The 21,282-nt window shown below is 36.4% G+C and overlaps 1 protein-coding gene across 3 annotated transcripts in view; it reads right to left on the minus strand.

The window, feature by feature from the left end:
- The window catches only part of LOC122806216 (bile acid receptor-like), a 428,707-nt gene that overhangs the window by 398,390 nt on the left and 9,035 nt on the right, over nucleotides 1–21,282 (minus strand). The gene's annotated exons all lie outside the window — the stretch shown is intronic.

The following is a 21,282-nucleotide window of genomic DNA, read 5'->3' on the forward strand; positions in this document are numbered from 1 at the left end:
ACATTTGAGAACCATACATTTGTCCTTCCGTTGTTTCTTTGTGAATTGCTTATCTAATCTCTCTTTGCAATCTTTTCTGACCTCTTCTGATTGATTCCTATAGTTATCATGCAATATTTTTTCTGCCGTATTAATTATCCCTTTTTCAACAGCAGTTTTTATTCTAGATTCAATTAAAAAGTCAACCAGTGCAGGTCTTTCATTTAGGATTTCTCTATCCTTTTCTCTTGTCTATAATGTGACATAAATCCCTGATAGGGAAAGCAATCACTAGCCTGCATTCCAAATGTCTTTTTGGCCCCTTCCCATTCTATTACCTTTCCTTCTCATTTGTTCTCAATTCCTTGGTTCGTGTACCAGCTTCCTCCAGTAAATTCAGGCCCCCAATTGCCTAGTTTCTGTACCCCTAATAGCAATTATCCATATCAGCAGATTCTCCTTTCTCCATTTCCATGTTGACTTACTTTTTAATATACTTTCTGCTACTTTATTAATATAATATTCTGGGTTCACTTTATATTCGCGAAATACTGAAATATCGAATTTCAGTATCTCGAGACTATAATAGCAAAAGTCCAGTTCCGCGAAAGACCACATAACTGAATCCAGAAATGTCAAATCAGCGGTTATGGTGGTACACTTTGTTACTGGATAGCTGGAGAGTCAGGTAAGTGTTTATATTTTAAGGGTTTTGGGTAGGGATTTTATTATATGTTAGTGTGTTGGGAAGTTGTAGATGTAGGTTAAGGTATGTGTGTAAGAGTGTGAGTGTGTAAGTGTTGAGAATGGTGGTGTTTGTATGTATGTGATGTGTGTTTGTGTGAGGGGAATGTAGAGTGTGTAGTGGTGGGTTTCCTGTCTGTCATTTTTAGTGTGCCCACGGAGTGGGTATATATAAGTAGTGGGGGGGGGGTCGCAGCCCCCCACATGTGACCCCCTGCTTATATGTAGGGTAGGTGTTTATATGTGTGTTGTTTTATTTGTGTGTGTTTTGTTTGTTTGTTGTAATGTGGGGAGGAAGGTATATGTGTGTTTGTGTGGGGTAGGGTGTGTTTAAAAGTCACGGTTTTGAATTTTCTGGTTTTGGGGTTTTGGTATTTTGATAGTTTGGCTTTATAGTATTGAAATACTGAAATTTAATATTTCAGTATTTTGAGATTATAAAATGAATCCAATATTCTATATGATTGTGGTTATTCTCCTTAAGAATCTGCATCCAAAATCCCTTTATTCCTTATTCCTTGAATTATCCTCTTGCTTCATTAGCATCCCTTTCCATTTTGAATTGTAATTTTCTGCTTGTGTCATGTATAAGAGCCTGTGTAGCTACAAAACAGATACCGCAGCACACAAAGAGTCCCCAAGTGAAAAAACGTAGATACTGTAAGCAAACACTGTGGGACTCACCACGAGCAAATAAAATGTTCATTCAAAAATCATGAGGCATAATTTCCAACCAAAATGATTTATTTAGAATGAAGTACAGGAGTGCAGGATAAGTGCTTTCGCGTACTGCAACGTACGCTTCTTCAGATCAATTTTAGAGTAAAATCTGTTCATTTAAATACAACTATAGTAAAACCAATTATTCAATTAATCTATTTATCAATATAACTGGCGCTCTATCTATCTTAAACCTGCTTTAAAGATATATGCAAACTATAAAACAGCATTTAAAACATTTAATAACATATATGCTGATATATAAATTAAAATATAGGCTAAAATATAAAGCCCATATAAACATAGCTGATCCCTAACTTAAAGCATAATCTATGTATCATATTAAAAATAAAAATAAAATAAAAATGACTTCTACTACCTATTGAATACTCTAACATCACTTGGTATTCATAATATAAACAATCATAAATAATGGTAAAGTAAAAGAAAACGTTAAAGCTGTTCCTATCTAATTTGCATTCATATTTAAAATCAATAGCAAACAGCTCCTGTATTTAATATATAAAACATGTTCTTGTTTAATGAAATGTAATATATATAGAATAAAATCTAATGTACTAAATTTTAATAGAGCAGCAATATTCTAATATACAATCTATTAAGATACATAGTATAATAGTTAAATAAATAAGCTATAAATAATTTTATATATAATTTTTATATATATACAAAAATCCATTTATTTACATCTATCCCCAATGAAGTGGGAGTTCAGGCGATCAGGGAACTCATGTTGACTGATACTGATTTCAGCAATGACAGACAGATTCTTATCTGTCAGTTGCTGGATTTGGTTCTATCATACAATGTGTTCTCATTTGGGACTCTGCTATACCATCAGAAGTGGGGAGTAGCCATGGGCACTTTGTGTGCCAACACATATGCTAACCTGGTGGTTTATCACTGGGAGAAAGAACATTTGTTCCCCCATGAGATGTGTAAGAAGATCATCGCCTACAAGAGGTTTGTAGATGATATACTGATTGTATGGGAAGGAACTAGGGTTGAGTTTGAAAGTTTCCTTGACTATCTAGAAACCACCAGTAACTTCCTGAGCTTCACTATGGAAGCCTCCCATACTGAGATCAACTTCTTGGATGTGAATTTGAGTATTCGAGCAGGTGAGCTAGTTTTCACGTTATACAGGAAACCTTGTTGGAAAAACACGCTCCTGAGTTTTGATGCATCCCAGGCATGTCTTCCCTAGAATTGTTAGGAGTCAATTCATTAGAATTGGTAGGATGTGTAAAGATGAAGTCATTAGATCAGAACAGATTGACCTCATGGAAGAATTATTTGTGGAAAGGGGCTATGAGAGAAAAATGGTTAAGGAAATAAGATCAGATGTATTCCATCAGTTGAAAGAAAGTCTACCTTTAAATGGGCAGAGACCTAAGATTGCTCATTTTAGCCGTTTATCTAGTGATAGAGTTAGGTTAACTATCACTTATACTAATGACTATATAGCCATAAGGAATATCATACAGAACAATTGGAAAGTACTAATAGTTGACCAGAGCACTCTACAATTAGTAGGCAATAAACCAAGTTTTGCCTATCGCAACCACAGGAATTTGAAAAGACTGTTATGTGATAGCTTTAAACCTGAAAAAGAGATGGCTTCAGGTAGAGTGGGCCTACAAGGTACTTACCCATGTACACACTGTAGTACATGTAAGTACATAAGTAAAGATCAAGAGTTTATTCATCCCACACTCAATTTCACATTTGCACTGAGGTTTTATGCCACCTGTGAGACACAAAATTTGATATATCTTGCCACTTGTGATTTATGTCCAGCGTTTTATGTAGGGTTAACTAAGAGACCATTTAAGAAGAGGGTGTATAATCATATATATAATATTCGACAGAAGAAGGAACAGAATGCTTTAGCTAAGCATATTATAGCCTTTCAAGATCATACTTTTAGTTTTAGAGTCCTTCAGATAGTGACAAAGAGTGAGAGAGGAGGGGACCATGTGAATACCTTAGAGAAGGTCAAACTGGAGTGGATTTTCAAACTAAGAGCACATATGCCCCCAGGTCTGAATTTATATGTTTCACTTAAACCTATATTAAAATCTAGAAAGTGAATATCTTAGTTAGGTCCATGGTCAAGATTAAATTGTAATTTATACAAGTATATAATTAAATATTTGTAAATATTAATGGATTTTTATATATATATAAAATTATTTATAGCTTATTTATTTAACTATTATACTATGTATCTTAATAGATTGTATATTAGAATATTGCTGTTCTATTAAAATTTAGTACATTAGATTTTATTCTATATATATTACATTTCATTAAACAAGAACATGTTTTATATATTAAATACAGGGGCCGTTTGCTATTGATTTTAAATATGAATGCAAATTAGATAGGAACAGCTTTAACATTTTCTTTTACTTTACCATTATTTATGATTGTTTATATTATGAATACCAAGTGATGTTAGAGCATTCAATAGGTAGTAGAAGTCATTTTTATTTTATTTTTATTTTTAAATATGATACATAGATTATGCTTTAAGTTAGGGATCAGCTATGTTTATATGGGCTTTATATTTTAGCCTATATTTTAATTTATATATCAGCATATATGTTATTAAATGTTTTAAGTGCTGTTTTATAGTTTGCATATATCTTTAAAGCAGGTTTAAGATAGATAGAGCGCCAGTTATATTGATAAATAGATTAATTGAATAATTGGTTTTACTATAGTTGTATTTAAATGAACAGATTTTACTCTAAAATTGATCTGAAGAAGCGTACGTTGCAGTACGCGAAAGCGCTTATCCTGCACTCCTGTACTTCATTCTAAATAAATCGTTTTGGTTGGAAATTATGCCTCATGATTTTTGAATGAACATTTTATTTGCTCGTGGTGAGTCCCACAGTGTTTGCTTACAGCCTGTGTAGCTTAAAATATCCCTTCAAATCAGGTAATCCTAAACCTCCTTTATCTGTTGAGAGGATTGACTTATCCCACTTGACTCTTGCCCTCTTCCTCTCCCAAATAAAACCATTCAGATCTTTACTAATTAATGTCCACAACTTCTCTGGTTGATAAAAATATGCCTGACCTGTATATAAAACTAAAGGGATTAAAAATATTTTCATTGCTTGTATCTTGCTATCCATATCCATAAAAATAACTTCCAGTATCTCTTTTTTTGTGTTATTTTTTTTTTTGTTAGTCTCTTCCCACATATCTTTAGCTGACATAACTGAATCCTTTTTAATTCATACTCCTAAATACTTCTTTTTATCGGGTCTATATCACTTCATTGAATGGCTATTCATTGAACAGCCATTCATCGAACACCTGTTAAGTGAAGCCACTCTTCATTGAACAGTGAATTTTAAATAGGGCAAACAAGAGGTTGGCCAACTAAGCGACTGCAAAAAAAAAAAAAAAAACAATTGGAAAACTTGAAAACCTGCCACACACCCCAACTAAATATACAATCTCCGAGATTGCACTACACTGGAGAAAAGGGCAAATTCCAGGCAGTGGCCAACTTTTGTTTTGCCCTAGTTAAAATTTGCCATTTGATGAAGAGTGGCTTCGCTTAATAGGTGCTCAATGAATGGCTATTCGCTGAATAGCCATTCAACCAAATAATATAGGCCCCTTTTTATCATGTCTCCGTAAATATGGGTATTGAGGGACCAATTCATGTATGGGCGCATGGTTTATAGCTATAATGTTTTTTATCTTCATTGAATTTTATATCCTGAAAAAAAAAAAACAGAACTGTCTCAGACTATTCCACAACACTGAAATGTCTTTTTCTGGTTCTTTCAGGTACAAAACAATATCATCTGCAAATAAAGCCAACTTTTCTTGAACACCATACCAATTATACCCTTGAATTTCTGAGTCCCTTATTTTCTTTCCAGTGGTTCTAAATATAATGGAAAAAAAGAGGAAAGAGGACACCCTTGCCTGGTTCCTCTGTTTAGAAACAACTTTTCTGAGAGAAACCCTCACACTCCTTCTAATTAACCTTAATATTATATCAGGAAATGCAAATGCTTCCATTGCCCTACTCATAAAACCTCAGCTTACTCTCTTGAATGCTTTCTCTGCATCAAGACCCACCAATAATAATGGTATTTTCACATTTTGCTTCCCTCTAGATCATTGTTGTTCTATTAATGTTGTCAAATGTTTGTATCCCCTTCACAAAACCACATTGATTTTGGCATAACCTCTGGCATTCTTTTAGCCATTATAGACATAAACACTGTATAATCGTGGTTTAGAACTGCAATGGGCCTGTATGAAGCTGGAGTCTTTACCTTATTTAGGTATTAAAACAACCAGGATGTTGGTATCTTCCTTCCTTTTAAAATAGTGTTAAATAAAACCTTCCAGATCTTTATCACTTTCTTCCCTCCTAACTTCCAAACTTCCACTGGAATACCATCTATTCCTAGAGACTGTCCTGTAGATTGCTTATACATCATCATTTTATCTCAACTTCTCTTGTCTTAACTGTTAGTTATTTTGCCTCATCTACCTCTAATCTTGGCATACTTAAGTCTTCCATACATATTTCCATTTGTGCTTTTTCTTTATTTCCCCATTTCTCTGTTTTGTACAAATGTCCATAAATTTTCTGAAACATCTTTAATATCCCTACAGAATCTCTGGTTATTTTTTTTGTTATAGGCTCCATAAGTTTGGCAGCAACCCTTTCTACTTTCTGTTACCTAAGTCATAAATCCAAAAGTTTTGTGTTCTGGAATTATTATCAAAAAACAGTTGCTTAACAACAGTCTTTCTTAACTTCTGCATATTATCCAGGTGCTCCCTTATTTTCTGTTTAGCATTCTGCAATTGCATCTCCTCTTGTTCTGTGATATTCCTTATTTTGTAATACTTTAATCTTTGTCAGCCCCTCTAAATAATTCTTATTGCTTCTTAACCAAATCTTTTTCTTTTATTTCTACCCTATTTTTAAACTCCACTTTCATTTTATCCCACTCACTAGCTATAACTTTTGAAGTACTTTCTATCCTCTCTAATAACTCCTGGATAATTTCCACTTCTCATTCCTTAAATTCCTCTTTTTTAACATGTAGGTAGAGAAGTGCCAGTGTTTCAACTTTACTTCATTACACTGCATTTTTATCTCAGTAATTATTGGCACATGATCTGAAATAGTTAATGGATATGTATCAGAATTCTCAATTAAATGGACATGTTCCTGTGAAATAAAATTTCTATGACATCTAGCTCAGTTATAGTACCTTGGGGAATAATATGTAAATTCTCTCATATTTCTTGCTATTGAAGTCATGTTTGTCATACCAAATATTTTCATACATTTCTTCATAAATCTTGCCTCTTTTGCTATATTTCCCTTCTAGACCCCAGATACATCCTTATCTTTGCAAATCAAATTCCAGTCCCCATCTATAAGTAATATTCCTTGCTGAAAGCTGATTATTGCTCCCAAAACTTTTAAGTTCCAAAGCAGCAGTTTTAGTTGGAATATAAATGCAAACCAGTATAATCCTTACCCCTTACTAGTAGCCCCCTACTACTACAGATCTGCCATTATTGTCTTTTCTCCCTTTTATATCACTACTTGAGTTCTTCTAGCAATTAATATAAGTACTCCCTTTTCCTTTGTCCCTGATATTCTGCAGAATATTCATCCTGAAATCCTTTCTTTATCAAATTCACATGCTCAGTTATTTCCAAATGTATCCCCTGTAACATTACTATTTGCACTCTGCATTTCTTAATATATTTAAGTATTCTTTCCTTTTTGTTTATACCTGTGAGACCATTTACATTCCAAGATAATATGGAAAGTGTTGCCATTATGGTAAGAAGTCATTATTCCCACCTATTATAAATGGCAACTTTTTAAATGTCTAATTGTAGCTTTCATGATACATGCAGCCAATAATATTTGGCATGTTAATCCTTTAAACATTTTTTCTTATCATCAGCACTGGAACCTAGGTCACATTTTACAAGACTTTTTGTTTCAATAAAACCTCTCAAAAACACGCCCCCAGTACACTCTCATAACTCATTAACTTAATACAAACACACATAGCTATGTATATCTTCAAATAATGAAGTTTAACCCTACTAATAGGAACATTTATGCTAAAGAGACAGCTGCTAACACAGGCCCATTAACCTGAAACTGAGGTTATCCCTGCTAAGATGCATGTTAATGCCTTAATTTCTACTTACACTAATTGGTGTCTATTTTTTTAATCTCTGTTCCATCTTCCAAGATGTGAAAAGTACTTGCATGCTTTGAGAAATCATTGACTCTTAGCCTTGAAGAAATCAGTATTCTGACTTTTACTGACCTATTACAGGCTTGCCTCCATGAAAAAGTAAGAAAAAAGAAAACTGTATTCCTCTGTTGCAAAATTCTTGTCTGTGAGTGGCTGAATCAGGCTACTAAGTGCTGAACTCAAAATAATTCCAAAACTATATATTCGTAGTAGCAAAAATATATTTAATGTAAATCACAACTGAGCAGTTTTGCCCACACATAAAACTAGGGCATTCATCAGAGTCAGCATTTAGTAGCCTGATTCAGCAGCTCACAAACATGAATTTTGCCTTTTTGTGGACTGGTTTTGTTCCTTTACCATTTTTGGTGGAGATTGGTTCTTAGTATTCCACTGTTGCAACCTGAAAGATGAACTGAAACACTTATCGCTAGAGGAAATCTTTTCATTATATTTGGTGTTCTCATATTTACTTGTTTCTACTTAAAAATTGTTATTGCAGTCAGTCAAGGGTGAATCCAGACATTCACTTATGCAAAAGTAAGAGAAACCATATTAGTTTTACATATATCACACCTCTCAACTGTCCCTGATTTTTAGGGAGATTCCTGATTTTGACTGAAATTTTAGCTGTATCCCTCTTAACCCTCTTAAAATGGATGACTTTTGGAGGAAAGATGGTGAATTAAACTTTGTAAATAGTGACAATAATTAAGGGTTGTAGACTTCTATGGGCTAGGCTTGTAAAGGCTACAGGGCCATTAGCCTAGTACACACCTATGAACCTATGAACCTATCTATCTTGTTATCTAACAACCTCTTCATTCCCTTCTGCTGTCTACTATGGAGTAGGCTCCCCATCCATGTGAAGCAGAGATCCTTCCTAACCCAATTCAAGTTCAACTTGGACAGCTGTATGGGAAAATGGAAATTCATCTTTGGTTTGGCACCTATGTCTTTAATGGATAAAGGCCCATGCTTACACTTATCAAGGGTATCAGAACTTGTCAGAGATTTGTGATGCATGGCTAGGCTCAAAAAGACCCTTGTGGTTGTTAACCTAATGAACACCTACATACCTATAAACCTATGAACTTCTTTAACTTCAAAAGATGTAAATGAATTCACCTTCTCTTATTCTGTCAGTCTCAAGTTAATAGTACTAATATTTTAAAAGTGTCCCTGATTGTCCCTGATTTTCTCTGGATTTGTCCCTGATTCTGTTGACATTTGTCCCTGATTGGTTGAGAGCTATGATTATGATCTATGTACTTTTACACCCACCTCAACAAATCAAGACTATAGCCTATTAACTTTCCTTCCTACTACTCTCTCCCCTGAGAGTCCTTCCAAACATTAACCACATGAGGTGAGGTAAATGCCGTTCAGTTCCTCACAAGTTTAACAAAGTCAACAAACAAATGTCCACTGTTTCCACTTATTCTTATACAACCATATTTCACAAATGTGATTGATGCTTTGCAGTCTCACATTTATTCACTATTTTCCATATTGCTGGTCTATTTCCTGTTAATCTCAATCTCCCAACTCCAGATTCCGATTCAATTTAACAGTGCACCTATTTCTTCTGGTCACCTCCTGTACTTTTCTCTGTGTCTCAAGCATTTTACTTTGGGACATTGGAAAAGGTTTCACTGACTAAGTCTCTCTGTGTGCTTTATTATCTGGAGAATGAGAAGCTGAGTCCCCTTCTGTTTGGTAGCTCATTTATTGTTGGACAAACTTTTGCATTTACTCCTTAGCTTGTTCTGCATCAAAAATGACTTTGATCCAGGAAAAAATATTCTGAAGACAGATGGATACTTTAGCTTGACTCTCACACCTGCCTCTCGACATTCTATGATTTGTGGAATAAATTTGTTTCTCTTCTGCCTGCTTTACAGTGAATAGTCATTTTCCACAAACTCTCTATCTCCAACTTTTAGTACTTTGCCCTTTTGCCACAGTTTTGTTAGGATCAACTGTATCTGCTGGTAGGTTTGTATCTTTACTACTGCAGCTCTTGGCTACTTTCTCATGGTCTGATTGGGGGCATACACATGGTATGCCCTTTCAATTAACAGTTTCCACTGTGGAATACCAGTCCATTTGTTTATTTGTGCCTTCCCAAAATTAATATAGTCTGTTCCTTCTTCTTTTTCTGGTACAACAGAAAATCTCATAATTACTCTACATGCTCTGTACTCTAATTCTACCATTTTTTGAAACATCTCTTTTTGATCAGTGTTATGTTCAGCCAGCCTTTTCTTCATGTTATCCTCTGATTTTTAAGCTTTATCAGCTCATTAGAATATCTGTTTAAAGCTTCTTCATTTTTTTCCAGCCTTGTGTTATTTGAGTTGATATACTCCTTTGGTGTTTCATTTAGTTTATTCAGTTCTGAGCACATTTGGCATATTTTTTTCATCCAGATTACTGGAAGCCATGTCTTGCACCAAAGATGGAGCTTGAACTGCTTTTTGCTGAACAGCTACAGGATTCTTCCCAGTCAGTCTCCACCTTTTCTAGCTGATTTTCTTTCAGGCTTTCTAGGTTCTTCTTTGCGGGCATCCAAGCAGTATACGTAGTAGTTAGTAACTGGATTTTATTCAAGTTGACAATACCTCTGGCTGCAGTTTTTCAGTTTTTCAGCTTCTGTTTTCAGATTGGGAGAGCTGAAGTTAAGCTGCTGATCAGTGTACAGCTATCTTGTAAGTCCCAGACTTACACCTTCTACCAGATCTGCATCTGTCTTTTCTCTGAATAGAAAAGAATTAAACCTTACACCAAATCTACTCCTATTCATATATATCTTAACTCTGAATATACCTTGTATCAGAACTACAGATGTGTGCATTTTTTCTTATCCCTGAATATGACAGACTTTTACCTTGTATCAGATCTACCTCTGTGCGCCTGTCTTCTCTCTGAATGTAACAGACTTACACCTTATACCAGATTTACACCTGTCTGCGCAATTTCTGTCTAATGTAGCAGACTTACACCTTGTACCAGATCTGCATCTGTCTTTTCTTTGAATAGAAAAGAATTGAACCTCACACCAAATCTACCCCTATTTATATATATCTTAACTCTGAATATAGCAGAATTACACCTTGTATCAGAACTATAGATGTGTGCATTTGTCTTATCTCTGAATATGACAGACTTATACCTTGTATCAGATCTACCTCTGTGCACCTGTCTTATCTGAGAATGTTGCAGAATTACACCTTCTACTAGATATACACCTGCATTCATCTATCTTATCTCTGAATATTGCAGAATTACACCTTGTACTAGATCTACACCTGCGTTCATTTGTCTTATCTCTGAATGTTGCAGAATTACACCTTGTACTAGATGTATACCTGCATTCCTAGGTTCATAGTTGTGTACTAGGCTAATGCCCCAGGAGCCTTTACAAGAGTAGCCCATAGAAGTGCCCTGGCATCATGCCACCTGACGTCAGTTCCCAGTGCCTCTATCAAGTAGAGCCACTGGAGTGATCCCCGGGGTGAACTTTTTATTTCCCATCCACTCATCAAGATTTCTCTTGAAGAGGGCCAGTGAGGTGCTCTGCTTGACATGTATGGGAAGCCTACTCCACAGCATGGGCAGTCTCTGGGTTATGAACCTGTCCCTACAGCATGTTCTGTTGATTGTGGTAATGAGGTTGAGGTCTCTGGAGCGTGTGGCTTGGAGGGATTGGGATTTCTTTAGATGTAGCATTTCTAACAGAGCTGGGTCAGACATGGCTTTGTAAGTCAAGCAAAGATTGCCTCTTAGTAGATGATATGAGACAGAGAATAGCTGGAGTTTTTTTAGTCTGTCCACATGTTTAAGGCCTGGGATCCTCTTCGTGAGGTACTTTTGTGGCCTTTCCAGCTGTTGCATGTGTCTAGTGAGGTACATACCAAAAGGGGCATTATACTCAATGACTGGCCTAATGAGGGAAGAGTAGAGAGAGATGATAACCTCCTTCTTCTTGGATGCAAAACTAGGCAATGAGATGTGCCACATAGAAGGACTTTCTGACCACAGTGGCAATGTGGTGATTGAAGGAGAGGTTGCTGTCAACCTGTGTCCCCAGAACTTTTATAACACCTTCAGTGTTCAGCGGGTTTCCATCGATGTGGTAATTAGTGGGAACTGATTTTTTTCCCAAAGGGGATGACAATGAATTTTTTGACATTAAGCTTAAGGCCATAGTTTTGACACCAGTCATCGGTCTCAGTGAGGCCTTTCTGTTGGATGTCTACTTCACTTGGGGAGTTAATAATGGCTCCCAACTTGCAGTCATCTGCAAACTTGGGCAGCCAGAGTCCCTCCATGTTGGCCTAGACTTCTGAGAAGTAGACGCCAAACAGGAGATGACCCAAGGCTGATCCCTGTGAGACTCCACTCATAACTGGTTGGCAGTTTGACTTGGAGTCCGCTACTTTCACACCATGGGTTCTATCTGTGAGTCAATTTGCAACCCACCTAGTACTATAGGGGTTGCTGCCTAGTTTGGTGAGTTTATCAATAATTCCTGAGTGGTCAATGGTATCAAAGGCCTTGGCCAGATCAAGGTAGGCTGCATGAACTGCCTTGCCCTCATCCACAGTTCTGGTGGCTGACTCAAAGAAGTCAACCAGGTCGAGCAGGCATGATCTACCTTTCACAAAACCAAATTGCATGGGATCTAGAGTTTGGAGATGCCCTATATCCTTGTTAATTAGGTCAATGATGGTGCATTCCATAGCCTTACATATCAGACTCATCAGGCTAATGGGGCGATAATTCCCAGGGTCTGTAGTTGCTCTCCCCCTTTATGGAGAGGGATGATTGTAGCAGTATGCCATTTGGTAGGGACAAAGCCTGAGGTGAGGCTGTGATTGAACAGGGCATACAGATATGGTGTCAGTTCACTTTGCAGTTCATGTAGAACACATCCAGGGATATTGTTGGGTCCCATGGAATCTGTATTCTTGGCCATGGATAATGCAGCTTTAACCTGTGCTGCAGTAATGCTGGGTGCCTGGCATTCCTACGGTATTGTGGTTGGTCCTTTGGGGGGGGGGGGTAAAGTTAGCACTGAATCTGTCAGCCATTATGTTGGCTATATCTGTTGGCTCAGTATAGGAGATATCATTGTGCAGTAACTCAGAGTAAACCTGGGTATTGCCATGGAGATTATTGATATAACTACAGAAGGCTTTGTGGTTCTTTTTAGTGTCTCCCATAATTCTACCTTCACAGCTGGCTTTAGAGGTTTTGATGAGGGATCTCAACTTTTTGTTGAGACTAATAAGGGTTTTGTTCCAGTCTTGAGACTTCACTTTTTTCTGCAACAGTTTCTTCCTTCTGTTGTAGAGTTTATTAATGGCAGGGGACAGCCAGATCAGCTTCCTTTTTTTAGAGGAGAATGTCTTGGATCTGTTGGGTATGGCTAGTTCCATGCATTTATGTACGTGTTTGTACAGTGCATTGGTTTATAATTTGGCAGTCATGCATCTATTTTCCATTGTCATGGGTGGCATGACATTAGCCACCTCTGTTTTTAGGAGCCCAAAGTCAGCTTTGGAGAAGTTTTTCATGGTTGTTACCTTTGTAGGGGGGTATGGGTGAGATGTGGATATCCATGGTGATTAGTTTGTGTTTGGATCTAACCAGGGAGGAGTTGACTACTGCTGTAGAGCAATGGTTGCCCATGTTAGTGATAACCAGGTCAAGAATGTTGCTTCCTCTAGTGGGGGTAAGAATGAGCTGGTCCAGGGCATTGGAATTGATGAATTCCAGGAAGCATTGGGCCAGTGTATTGGTGCATGAGTAGTTTTCCCAGTTGATGGAGGGGTAGTTGAAGTCATCTAGTATGAGAGGGTTGGGTTGGACCCTAATAGTTTCCAGGGTGCTTAGGAACGTAGAGTGAGAGTCTTGGGACATGGTTGGGGACCTATAGCTGGCTACGACCTGAATCACAGTCTTACCCAATGTTATAGTCATTTGTCTTATCTCTGAATGTTGCAGAATTACACCTTGTACTAGATGTACACCTGCATTCATTTGTCTTATCTATGAGTGTTGCAGAATTACACCTTGCACGAGATGTGCATCTGTGTTCATTTGTCTTATCTCTGAATGTTGCAGAATTACACCTTGTACTAGATGTACACCTGCGTTCATGTGTCTTATCTCTGAATGTTGCAGAATTACACCTTGTACTAGATGTACACCTGTATTCATTTGTTTTATCTCTGAATGTTGCAGAATTACACCTTGTGCCAGATGTGTACAGTGTGTATCAAGCATTTTGAATTCATGCACATCAAACATACACAGTGTCCACAAGACTTTCTAAACCCATTAAGAGTGTATATAAAAATTCATAAAAGAAAGTGAATGATTTTCACCAGTCAGCTTCCGAATATCTTGAGATATGTTTTTTTCATGCTGTTAAGCATTGCCAGTTGACCAACAAGTTTATCTTATAAGCTGTTTTTAAAATGTTATAGCTCACTAAACCTATCTTTATTATTTTAAAGCCCTGGATATGCTCTGTCTGTTTTCTGTTATTAAACAGTTATCTTGAAGAAGCCCACAAAACACAGTGTCATGTGTCTTTGAATGAATTTTGGGATACGTACCTTAAGCTATCTTTGAACCTACAAATATTTCTCCAGAAGTCACTCCAACCAAAGATCACTAATATAAAGAGTATCCTCAGATGCAAAAAGTATAACTTTATGAGGACAAATTACTTCTTAGCAATGAATATTCTTGCATGCAAGAAGTATAACTTTATAAGGGCAAATTACTTCTTAGCAATGAGAAGAAAAAAAAATAGTGTGGACTATATGGTGCTCCCTTTTTAGTGACCATATTCCAAAAAACAGTTTTTCACTTTTGTGTAATATTTTCTGTCATTCAAATATAAACTGCACAAAGCAATGGCTTCTCCTCTAACCTTAGATATTTGATCACCATCTTAGTGCCCCATGAGAGAGTATTTAGCCCTGTCAAAAGCTTGTTACATCTCAAGTAAGACAACTACAGTTTGCTTATTATCTTCAGTGTCTTCATAAGTATCAGTTAATAACTCTGTAATTATTATATAACTTATGTGTCCTTTCAAAAATCAGTATGCTGCTGTCTTATCCAAACAATTCAATGACACTCTACAGATCAGATTCTAATATTGTTAAATGCTGTAGACACCCCTGGTAGTAAAGCTGTAGGCAGGCAATTTCTCTTTTCACTTTTCCCCATTCTTCTGTAAAAACACAATTGTTGCAAACTTTTCAACTCTTGATAAGTTCCTTTCAATAATACCTTAATTATTTGGATTCATAAGGAGTCACTTTAAAAACATTTACTCCTGTTCTAAGTACGTCTCCATAGACTGTGTCTCTATTTGGAAATAGTCAAGCATGGTAACTTTAATTTTACCTGATAAGATTAAAAATACAGTAGAGAGCAAAAATTGTTCTCCATTGTCTACATTAACCATGCTGTTTGCAACACAACCAAGTACAGCACAAAAGCTGCTAAGATTTTGGTTGTTCCTAAGGTCTGACGCATGTTTCAAAACAGTTCTAGCACAACTGCTTGCATGTTACTAGCTCATAACACTTTTGTTCACTACTATTTGCTCTAAATTGCAAGTGCCCTAACTGCCACTAGCCCCATCCTACTTAACTACCTAGCCCTCCAACCATCCAACCCTTACTAACTTCATTGCCCTAATAGAGCCCTAACTCTAACCCTAAAACTGCCACCTGGTCCCTAAACCTAACAGTACAACTCTCACTCCTTATCCTTTCTAACCCTAAATTCCTTCATCCCTCCCTAAACCTGAAATTCCCTCCTGCTCTCTAACCATAAATTCCTGAATTGCTTCCCAAACCTAAAACTTCCCTAACACTAAAGTCCCTGACTGTTCCCTAACACTAAAATCCTCTCCTTCTCCCAAAACCTAAAACTCTCCTGACACTCCCTAATCATAAACACCACTGCTACTCCCTACCTCTAACCCCCCCACATTCCCTAAACCTTATCCTCGCCAATCACTGAATGAAACCCTAATCTACAGTCCCATCCCCTTCCACTCCCTCTCCATGGTGGTCTCACTTAACTCAGCTACATTATGGGGGGGGGGTGTCAGGTCCACTTTCTCTGCATGTCTGTTGTACCTCACCTGGACATGTAATTGAGTTCAAGCACCAGCAGCAGCCAGTGTGAGGTACAAGACCCCCCAGTCCCTGGCTACCAGTGATTTTTGAGTGTCTGAGACTCTTGCACTTGTAAATCCCATTAAAAACCAAGTACAGTAGACAGGCTTTTGAAATATGTAGTTTCCAGTGGTTTAATGTACATTTCATTACCTTTACACATGTCATGCACATCAGAGTTTTTACTACTACTTTTACAATTACTAAAGACTAACCAGATTTTTGTGTCATTATTCCTCATACCCAGAAATCTTCCATTAGTTCTTTTTCTTTGTAAATATGCAATACACACCTGTGTTTCACTATTTTTTATGGAAGAGAATCTAGTTTTCTCTATTATAGTTTAAATAAAGTTTTGCTGTAAACTAAGTGACTCAATACTTCATTATCAGCATGTTTCCTTGTTCCCTTTTAATAGTTATTTCTCTACAAAAAATAAAAAAATAGGTATCTGGCTAAAAGGTCAATATTTGCATCTAGTAGTTTTATCACAAACATTTTCCAATCATTAAACCTATTTAAAGGCAGAGACAATACATTATTTAGTCCTTTTTCTCAATATTTGTCTACTGTTTGCAAAGTCTTTTGAAATAAAAGCAGCTTCGCAATATAGGATAACAAAAAAGTTATCACAAAGTGGTATCTCAAGGACCATACTATTAATGTTAATATCTAAAGCTGATGGCAGCACACATTTCTAATAATAAGCCCAACTCAGTTTGTTAAGTACAGTGACTAATGCCCATAGCCATCTGTTGTAACTGTATTTATGAAATACATTCCATAACTGTTGAGTTCCCCTTTGACTAGTTAATATTAAAAATCACATAACACAATGTGATGTATCAAAGTGTACATTTGATTTCTTAATATTATAAGCCATTTTTACCCTTCAAAAATGTTTCTGTGAGTAAATATACCTCTATAGTTCTGTATAATGCATTTAACATTTTACATTAAGTGAAAAGATATTAAAGAAATGAAAAGATATTAAAGAAATAATCATGATACACTGATATAGCCATACTAAATATGTTTTTAATATGAGGCACCCTTTGATTTTCTCATTTTGATTATTTCAATACACACTGTACGCCTTAAAAGAAAACATTCACTATAATGTTCAAAAGTTAACTAGGCTTCCATTAAGTGAGCACTTCTGTTTAATTATCAAGATAATATGCATTAAAGCTGTTTTCCACTGACAAATTCAGATGTTAACTTTTGTCTTCCTGTCTGAAGTTATAATGTAATAGATATGGCATCAGAGCTGCTTCTGTTATACCAACAGACCAAGCTGTTAAACTGCAGAATTCTAATTCTGATAACAAAATTCAGAGAAATAACAAGTATACGCAGACTTCCTACACAAGGCCATTGTGCAGTAACTGTACCTTCTCCCTACGTACAGTGTGTTTTCCATTTGCATGTCTCATTCAGCTCTGCTTTACAGAAGCATTCTGCTTTTTGATACTATACGAACAATATTGTGTATCATTATTAATGACAAAAAGAAAATGTTTATCACTAATACATTGCAACAGATATTGGCTATAAGTTAAACTATGATTACACATTTTCAGAATGTGCTAATAGGACACTAGGAAGCACCAGCTTATGTACATTAGTTTGGTCAAATGCAAATTCTCTCATTTAGAATAATATATTTATTTATTATTTATTTATTTATTTATTGGCATTTGGTAACCAGGAAAGTCCACTGGGTCAGAGACCCATTTTCAGTGGAGGGCCAGGGAGAAAAGCTCCAAGAGTGATTACAAGACAATGGTGTCAACATCATATGAACAAAATATATACAGAGTGTAAAAGGAACATCAATCATACATCATGTATCAGTTGCAAGTAAACATCATAACTGCAAGTATTTACAGAAGTTTAAAGGTAGTTACAATATAAGAACTATAGTCGTATACAAACATGTATAAACATTCATATTTTTTTTTTAGTAAGTACATCAGCCTATAAATTGCTAGTACAGCTACAGTATCAAGTAGAATATAGTATCTAGAGCTATGGCAAAATAGAAACCTAGGGACAATTACAAAGATAGGTGATCTAAGGGACATTATTTGATAGTGACTAGTGACAGTGCCCTATTTATGGTGGTTTAGACCAGTTAGTTGCAAGAGCATGTCTGTTTATTGAGGTAATGGGATTTTAGTGCAGTTTTGAATACTTATAAGGAGTCTGTTTGAGTAATGGAAGAGGCAGTGCGTTCCAGGCTTTGGCAATGATGAAAAAATAGAGGCTTTGTCCTGCACATTTGTTTGGCCTTGAGATGTTTAGTAGCTGTTTGCTTGCAGACCTAAGATTATGTGTTGGGGTGTATGTGTTTAGGATAGTGTGAAGAGAGAGACAAAAGTTAGAGTTAAATAATAGTTTGTGGGTGAAAGTTAGTTGGGAGTAGTGTAGATAGTTGGGGAAGTCAAGCCAGTTTAGATTTTTAAGGCATGGCAATGATGGGCCCGAGTTGGCATGTTCCAGGCAAACTTTGCTATTTTGTAGTAGCAGAACTGTAGTTTGTTTTTGAGAGTTGTATGTAGGTTGGTAAATATGGGGCTAGCATAAAGGAGGGTGGGGAGGAGAAGAGAGTTAGCCAGTTTTAACGTGGTGGCCATGTTCATAAAATGTTTATGCCTGCATAACTTATCAAGTTTAAAATGGGTTTTCTTGATTGTGTTATGAATATGATTATCAAAGGAAAGTTTGTCATCAATTATGACACCTAGAAGTTTTGATGATTTTCCTTGTTCAATTTTGGTATCGTTTTGTGAGAAAATTTTGAAATCCTTATTTAAAGGTTTGGATGAAAATATTAGAAGTTTTGTTTTTTTGGGTTGGGTAGAAGTTGAGCATCATTTAACCAGGATTCAATGGAAGTAAAGGCTTTTTTGTTTTAGATGTTGAAGGTCAGCCAGACTGTTGGCAGAAGTTATTTTTGTAGAATCATCTGCATATTGTACGAGAGTACTGAGATGGGAAGCTTTATGGAGGTTATTGATGAAAATATTAAATAGTAATGGCCCAAGTATGGACCCCTGGGGATCTCCTGTTTTCTTTAAGAGATATTCGGATTGCTTGTTTTGCCATTTGACAGATTGTTTTCTGTCAGAGAGATAGTTGGAAAACCAAGCCAGTGAGTGTGGATAGCAATTTAAGGACTTAAGTTGTAGCTGTAGTTTAGGGTGTGATACTGTATCGAAAGCCTTAGATAGATCCAGTAAGATAACAGAGGTTAGTAGCCCAGCATCTAATGCTTTAACAGAATTGGTGAATGAAAGTAAGGCAGTGGTAGTGCTATGTGCAGGATGGAAACCATGTTGAGTGGGGGTAAGTAAGTTATTGTTGATGAGATACTTTAACAGTTGGGTATGAATATGCTTTTCTAGGATTTTAGATAGAGAGGGTATATATATATATATATATATATATATATATATATATATATATGGGCAGGTAATTAGATAGATCACAAACATTGCCATCTTTATGTAGTGGAGTTATGATGGATTTTTTCTAGAGTTGTGGAATGTATGATTCGGAGATGGATCAATTGAGGAGGATGCTGACAGGGTATGCTATCGCAACTGCAGCAAGTTTTAAGTATTCTGCTGGAAGTCTGTCAGCAGAGGTGGAACATGGTTTTAGTTTAGTTAACAGTTTATACACTAGAGAGGTGGGCACAGTTTGTATAGTAAATGTGCAAGTAAATGGGATACTATCTGTTGTGTTATTTAAAGGGGGGAGTAGGTGTCTGAGTTAAGAGAGGGGAGACTTGGATAGCTTTCGGAACTGTTTGAGGTAGAGTTTGTTTGAATAGAGAAATCATTGATCAGTTTTAGAATGGTTTTGATAAAGTGGGTGTTGAAGGTATGGGCAATTTCTAGTGGGTCCTTCTCAGGAGATGGTGTAGGATTTTGTTGGTTTCCAGGGTTAAGGAGTGAGGAAATAGATTTCCAGAAATGTTGGGGGTTGTTGCTTTGGGAGTCTAGTTGAGTCTAGAAGTAGTTTTTTTTGTTGGTAATAACTAGCTTTTTAGCAGTATTGTGTAGTTGTTTGTATTGTATTTCATTTTGTGGGGTTCTGTTTTTACATCATTCATTCCATGCTCTATCTCTAGAAATTAGAATCTGTTTAGCATGTTTTGTTAGCCAAGGGGCATAGTTATGCTTAATTCTTTTTGTTCGCATAGGGGTGACTTTGTTGAGAGTAGAAAGAAAGAGGTTATTGAATATTCTACTGCTTCATGCAGCAGAAGTATTTTAGCAGGGTGGCAGTTGTGGGCATTTAAAGTATCTATAAATACCTTTTGACTGAAATGGGTAAGATTTCTAGAAGTTTTATATGGATGGGCTTTTGCTGTTTGCATTTGGGTTTGATGAGTGAAGGCAGGTAGATGGTCACTGGAGATACTTGGGAGGGTGCCTGTGTGAGTGTATTTGTGAGGGTGTGAGACGAGAATACAATCAAGGGTAGATTCAGGTTGTTTGTTTACTATATATGTGGGGTCTGTGATGAGGTGGGTAAACCTATACAAGTTTATGCTATTTGATGGGTAGTTAGAGGTGAGAGCTTGCCAATTTATGTTAGTGTCACCCAGAATAATGGTTTCATTTGAGATATTTTGGGTTGTCCAGGAAAGACAATCTTCTAAAATAGTTATATTGTGACCTGGGGGAATGTACAGTACTAGAATACATATTTATTTTTGTTTGTTGGTATGGAGTATTGCTGGTAATAGTTCTATGTTTCCAAATAGAGGAACAGGTTTTGAAAATTGTGTGATAGTTATGGAGTCATGGTAAATTAATGTAACACCACCACCTTTTTTGTGGAGGTGGTCCTTTCTAAGTATGTTATACCCTGGAGGGATTATTTCAGTATCAGCTATATGTAGTTTCAACTAAGTTTCAGTGAGTGCTACAATATCTGGGGTGTATAGAGAAAGCCAGGCCTGGAATTCAGTAGTTTTATTACAGATACTATGAACATTTGCTGTTGTTATAAATAGGTTCTGGGAATTGGAACTTTGGCTGTGGGTTGGAGAATTTGCTGGACCAGGATTGGGATGAATGTCACCACACTGGGTGAGGACCTGTATATGTATTGTTTGTTTAGAATAGCAGGAGGTTTGAAAGTGAGGCATATTAGGCACTTTATAAGCAAGTTGTAGTTTGATGTTGGCAGTGGCATATCTACGTTTAGTTGGGAGGTAGGTTTGGAAGTTAAATAGGGATGGTAAGACATCAGAGAAGTTATTAGTGTTAACATGGGGTTGTGAGGATAGAGTTGCGGAACTTGAG

Source organism: Protopterus annectens, chromosome 7.part0 (genome assembly GCF_019279795.1).
Source record: "Protopterus annectens isolate FY-2018-M chromosome 7.part0, PAN1.0, whole genome shotgun sequence".
Taxonomy (NCBI): Eukaryota; Metazoa; Chordata; order Ceratodontiformes; family Protopteridae; genus Protopterus; species Protopterus annectens.